At 35.8% G+C, this 6,730-nt stretch overlaps 1 long non-coding RNA gene across 16 annotated transcripts in view; it reads left to right on the forward strand.

Moving 5' to 3' along the window:
• Positions 1 to 6,730, forward strand: part of LOC109841316 — a 33,318-nt gene that overhangs the window by 21,096 nt on the left and 5,492 nt on the right. For 14 of the 16 annotated variants that reach the window (XR_002247231.1, XR_002247237.1, XR_002247224.1 and 11 more), the window contains 4 exons: positions 1,329 to 1,407; positions 1,849 to 1,894; positions 1,980 to 2,087; positions 5,628 to 5,789. This is a non-coding gene — a long non-coding RNA (uncharacterized LOC109841316). The remainder of the gene's footprint in view (positions 1 to 1,328; positions 1,408 to 1,848; positions 1,895 to 1,979; positions 2,088 to 5,627; positions 5,790 to 6,730) is intronic. The other 2 variants (XR_002247223.1, XR_002247235.1) reach the window with 1 other exon arrangement.

A 6,730-nucleotide genomic window follows, 5' to 3' on the forward strand; every position in this document is an offset into this window, starting at 1 on the left:
GAGCCATATCACCTCTCAATTCCATGATTAGGGAAGCTTGCTTACATCCCTCGGCGTGAAGCCCCTCCAAAACTCGTTCTCTGGCATCCACTTCCTGGCCCCAGCCAATTTCGATGTTCTTCACCTGGGCCTCAAGAGCGACGACTCTCTCCTCGACCTCTTCCCTGGCCGCCTTCTCTTTCGCGAGCTCAGACTCCCGTTCTTACGAAGCGTCGTGCATATAGGCGAGCCGCTCATACAACTCCTGCTCCACTAAAGCCCCTCGGACTAAATAAGCTTTGAGGGCTAAATGTAAACCAAAGCTTGGCATCCTCCTCAAAACTCGATCGTCTTTTGATAGGGAGAATTGTTGCACGGCCGTAATGGGAGCCGAAAGGGACCCAAGAATTGAAGTCTCTTTGTCAAGAAAGGCCGGAGGGACAAATTTGTCGTCTTTCGGACAGATCTCTTCTCGGGGAACAGGGGCCTAGCGGCACCCCTGATAGCATTGCCTTGGCCTTCTCCCATTCTTCGGAATCCACTTCCGAAGCCTGATGGGGGAAGGGCCAAATACCTCTCTCTTTCTCGACAACATCACAATACTCAATGGCCTCCTCTGCTCGGGGCTGGGAGGAGAATGTTGCCTGTTCAGCTGTCTCCCGCACCAGCCCAGCTGGCTCCTTGCCCGCCCGATGGGACGATTCAGGCCCAGGAGCCAGACCGATTGCTTCGAATGCAGCTCCAGCAACGGTATCGACCTCATCTGCCCGGGTGACCGATTGTTCCTCAGGAAGATTTTGCTCTAAAAACGGGCCAACTTGAAAGATAGGCTCTTTTTATCTGTCAAATATCTGTCAAATATCCTGCTCTTACAGAGTTCTAAATGGCCAACTTGAAAGCTAGGCTCTTTTTATTTCTAAAACCCAGATTACTATATTATGATGTAGGCGTGTCCATTGTCCAATGAATTTGCATAGGCCACAAAGATTGTTTTCCCTAATGTATTGCATAATTGTGAGCACTCTCTTTTTTACTTTAATTGACAACTATTCTGTTTTAGGTTATAATGCAAAAATCCTAATATAAACCTTAGTGGATGTATAAGCATCTGTGCACATGACTCGAAACAAATCAAGCCATAAATTAATCAATAATTACTCTATTATAGCATATCATGGTAGTGTACCTGTAGATCTGTTAACATGGTTGAATCTATAAATACTTGTGCATGTGATTTGAGACAGAAACTTTATCATAGCCTTCTTGTGCTTGCATTTTCGGTTCATGAGTATTCTTTATTGTTGCTTAAATAGTTACTGTCTTGACTTATTATGAGACATTGCTTGAAGGGTTTTGATGAATACATGAATCTGGTCTCGGATGATGCTGAAGAACTTAACGCCAAGAAGAACACCAGAAAGGCTCTTGGTAACTTCTCCCCTCACTCATTTTACTAATGGGTTAATTTCACACACACACACACACCCCCTCCCCCACCCCACCCCAAACTTTACCCTATCTCACCTAGCCCCCCTAATTCATAAATGACTAAAATTTTCTGAGGGAGAAAAGCTTTGGGAGAGTATATGTTGTATGTAAATGACTAGTGACAAAGTTTGAGATTTTTTTGACTCAAAGATATTTTAGTTATTTGCAAATTACATGCAAGGGGGTTATGTGAGATAAGATAAAGTTCAGGGGGGGTTTGTGAGACACCCCATAGTTCATTGGGGTTATGTGAGATAAACAAAGTTCAAGTGGGTTATGTGCAACAACCCCCAATGTTCAAGGGGGTTTTGTGAAGTTGACCCTTTACTACTTCACTAACTCTCTAATTGTTTTACCTTATCTACCGTCATTTCATTTCAGGGAGAATTTTGTTGAAAGGTGATAACATTACCTTGATGATGAACACGTGAGTTATTTTAATATTGGCTTCTTCAATTCAATTCCCTTTTTTTTGCTTTTAACTCATAGAACTTATGTTATTTTTATGTCAGAGGGAAATGATGCACCATCTTGCTTGGTCACATTATTTTTATCTCTATATGGAAGAATCTTGGTGGGCAAGTGGTTGGAGGATATATTCCATTTACAAATGTTTTCAGGTTTATATTCATCCTGCTAATGCCATATTCTTATGCTAATTTACTTTTGGATGGATTTTTTTAACTCAAATTGCAACAGGAAATAGACAATATATTTGTTGCACTGAAAGGTGCAATCATAACGTAGAATTATGTTTTTTCTAATGTTAATGCCCTATCTCAGGTCTCTACCTAATTATTTCCGATTGACCATGCCACACTGATGCTTGGAATTCATTTTTCCAACACATCTCTAAAGGAAAGTTGTGCATAGGTTTTCCATGCTTACTGAAAAATTTTATATGCAATAATTACGTCTTGATTTATTTCCTTGGAGTTTAAATGAAAGTAACTGACAAACATTTTATAGTAGAGAATTCAGTCTCTATCTTTGTTTCAACAAGAAAAGATAATCTTGTGAAAAAAAGCGATCCTTTTATAATTGGGAAATCGTCAATTCTCCCTTGTTTTTTGTGGAACTATTTTTATGCCCCTTATTTATTTTCATGATTTTTTTGTTCTTTATGTTTAGCATTTATTTCTATGACACTTGCTATTATGTGGAATAATTGTTTTGTCTTTCCTTTTCCCTTTTGGATGATCTCTCTTATGTTTCCCATGTTAAAATATCTGCAACCCATAAGGCTATACTTAATCTTTTTTTTTTCCTTTTTATCTAGCACTAAATAGATTAATGCACATCTTTCTTTCCTTATCCATGGGAATCTGAGCCATTTTCATTTTCCCTCAAAAAATCCAGTGTCAACTTTTAACCACCTAGTTACATGGTGAAAAGCAAACTAATGAACTTTCTGATTTGCTTGTTTAATGCTCTACCCTCAAGGCTAGGGTGCAAATTGGTTGGAAACCCATTCAGTGACCAACCTGATCTTTTTTGAACTTGAGAAGAAGTATTCGGTTGAGACATGGGTTGAAAAATTCATCTGGACTTCTATTTTGGATTGCATTTGTTAAAAAATATGCAAAAAATTCATAGGAGGGTTAATATGATTTAGTTAGAAAATAAAATAAAATATCCCAATTTCTTTGGGAAGAGGTGATTATCATATGTTTAATATAATGTTATGTACAACACAAAAGCAATATATAAAATATGTGACCTAGAAAACGATAAGAGTAGAGAGTAAGGGAGGAATAGTTGAGAGTAGATACTACATGTGCATGTGGTTTGCCCTACATTCACCACCTAGAGAGGACTGTACTCTAGGGATTTCGAACTTCACTAAATGTTCCTCCACCTGAAGTGTAGCCTTTCAACTAGGACCCTCTTTGCCTTAGAGGCTGTATATTCTCTTTTGAAATGATCTGAGGACCGAATGTAACACTTTCATCATTAAAAAAAAGTGATGATGAAGATGTATTTACACTAATGACGCTTGAAGAAAATTATAAGGAAAGGATTTTCAATCCGTGCACTACAAGAATTAGAAGATACTAAAGGGCCTTGTCTTGAATACTCTAAATAGTATTTGATATCTCAAAGATTTATCTTGAAAGATTTGTAATTTGGAAATAAAAACTGTAAGCTTTGAAAGATTTCTCAACGCTTGGATGAATATCTCAATTCTTGTTCAGGTAACTTCTTGTAAGTGTCATCCAAATATATATGAGAGGAAAGTTGAAATTATAAATAGATGATCCAATCAGGCAGAAATGGTTCAACCGAACTGTGAAATGAGCATGTTGCAAAAGTTTTTAATTGTCTTAGAAAAATTTGGAAAATAGGAAATTATAAGAATAAACTTTTGTGTCAGGTTAAGAGTTATGAATGGAACATTAACTTTGCGAATTGCTAAAAGGGTTATCATCGTTAAAATCTTCAAAGTAAATGCCATTTTTTAAATTGAATATAAACGTTGAACTCGTGAATGATGGTTCTACTTGATGCGGCTTAGGTTTATCAGCATGAACCAGCTTGATTGTTCCTAGAGTATGGTTTCCATCCACCTCTATATGCATCTTGGAGTTTATCCACCTATATCATGAAACTGATAGCCACATAAGTTGAGTAGTTTATCATCGCCAAAGCATGGGACTTCGCAATATTGGGGCTAACCTCTCACCTTTGAGGCAACGCAATCTAGCTCAAAGCCGATATATTTATGTTACTGCATAGGATTTTATATAAGAAACTATTTAACCATCATGAAAACATAGGACTCAAAGAACTTGTGTTAACATTTCAAAGAATCCAACCTAGGTCAAAGCCAATATGTATTGCATTAGATTCTTTCTTTATTAGTGCTTCGTCCGGTATAAGGAGGGGATCCCCCCCCCCCTCCCTACGTGATTTGACCTAGTTCTATCCTTATAACATCTAAAGTAGAGCCTCTTTTTGTCCCTCTTTTCTTTTACAAAACCCTCCTCGTCCATGTGTTTATTATTCAGTTCATCTTTTTCCTAACTAAAGCCTAGCTAAAGTGCTTATTGATATTGCTTTGTTAGTGTAAACAATGTAGCCAACAATGAAATTGACCATGATTTATCACTCTAATTAAAATGTCTATTTCAGGATTTTTGTAAGACTAGATCCAATATAGAACATTTGAGAACCTTAGTTCCATGATATAGAAGTGGCTTAGAGACAAATAACTTTTCAACGCATGCTCAATCCAAACGTGAAAACTATACATTAGGATGGGTTTCAGATTTGGTAGATTTAGCAAATATTATATGTCACCATTTTAGGTTTGTTCCCCAAGGTTCTCCATGTTTTGTCTGACATAGAACTTCAATTTAATCTAACCTAGCTAGGTTCCACCCCTACTAGAGAATCTTTTCTTCATCTTATAAGAATATAACTTACTCCATCCAATAATTGATCCTTACCCTTATAGGAAATAAATGACCTTTTAAGGAAGTCCAGTAAATGAAGAATAAAAGGAGACATTATATTGTTAGAGATAAACTTTAAAAAGAAAAATCAACATTAGATGAAACTGAAAGGTTGCACCCCTACAGAATGATCTTCATTTCGTCTTGGAAGAACGAAGCTTCCTCCATCAAATAATTGATTCTTAGCCTTCAAAAGAAAGAGACAACTTAAAGAAATGCACAACAGGAAGAAGAAGAGGCATCGTGATGTTTAATAGTAAAACATGAAGGGAAAATGGCCATTATATGGAATTGAAAAGTGGAATTATCAATGTTGAGTGTTGAAGAAGAGACATTTATTGTTTTCAAAATAAGATCTCATAGAATTATTTATTACTAAAGAAGAAATTGAAGAATTATCTGAGTGAAGAAGAAATGGATTAGGTGGTGTTTAGTTTAACTTTACTGTTTGGTTGATTAGTGAGCAATGAGGAACCCATAGTTAATATAGCAAAACGTTTCATGAAATTTTTTTTCTCCAAAAACGTTCTTATTTCCACATTTCTTCTTAAAAAGGAAGAGAAAGGTATATTTAAATGCTAATTGAGAATAGTGAGTATTATACTAAATATTGATTTATGAGAATGTCATGTATGAGTTTTATTGTTTTTACTACTCAGATGTTAGTAATGTAAGTCGCATTTTCTGATTAGCCATTGACCTTAGGTCTGAAGAATTCCTACCCAGAATAGTACATGAACCAGATCCCATCAGTGAATGGACTCTAATTAAATAAGTGGAGGCCCTTCTCTTTTGGTCAAAGTTAATCAGATCCTATCAGTGGATGACTCTAATTGAATAAGTGGAGATCTTTCTTCTTTGGTCAAGGTTAGTTACTAATGCAATTTCACTTGAATTCACTAGAAAGAGAGTTGCCTATTGTACCTTCTATATTAAAAGTATTTTCTTCAATACTTGTAGATTGGATGATTGATTATGTGTTCATGGTATTTGCAGACCAGATATAAGGATAAATCGAACATATAAAAAAGACCAGTTAAAGAAGATATCTTCCCTGTGATAAGGAAAGATGGCATAAACATAAAGATAGATTTGAAAGAACTAAGGAGCAAACATATTTTTCCCTTTTCAATTTCATAGAAGTATCTACTTATAATCTTGCTATTGTGAATATAACTTCAAATTCTTTTATCTTGGAAGCTGACATGGTCTGATAAATAGAAGTTATAGCCAGACTCTTCGACTCTAGACACATGAGTATTGCCAGAAGACATGTATTGATTGATAACAAAGGATAAAGCTGTTTTTTTCTAATTCATAGAGGCAAAATTGTTTATATAGATCTGTATCATGGTTGGCAACTCTAGACACTTGAAAAATGCTAGAATACGTATCTGTAGAAGCAAAGGACAAAACTATCCTTTTTATTAAGAGCATGTTTGGCAAATGATTAAGTAGTTATAAGCCACTTTGAGATGTTTGACAAATGATTTATTTTGGCTTATAGTCAAAAAATAAGCTAGGGTAGCTTATTTTTTGATGAATAACAAGCCATGAGGTTTGACCAAGTAAAAAACAACTATACTCTTTATGATTTCACAAAAGTTGAGGTCTCATTTAATAACTGGCTAAATTACACTTAAATATCCTAAGGTTTGCCCAAATTGCACTAAAATACCCTATCTTTTAAACCCGTACAGCCCTAAAGTTCTCAAAATTTTCTACAGTTAAATAAAGGGTGAAGACGTTAATTATACTAGTTAGATGACATTAATCCCCCCAAACTCACCCAAAAAAGAATTTAATTG

This window comes from Asparagus officinalis, chromosome 5 (genome assembly GCF_001876935.1).
Source record: "Asparagus officinalis chromosome 5, Aspof.V1, whole genome shotgun sequence".
Classification (NCBI taxonomy): Eukaryota; Viridiplantae; Streptophyta; class Magnoliopsida; order Asparagales; family Asparagaceae; genus Asparagus; species Asparagus officinalis.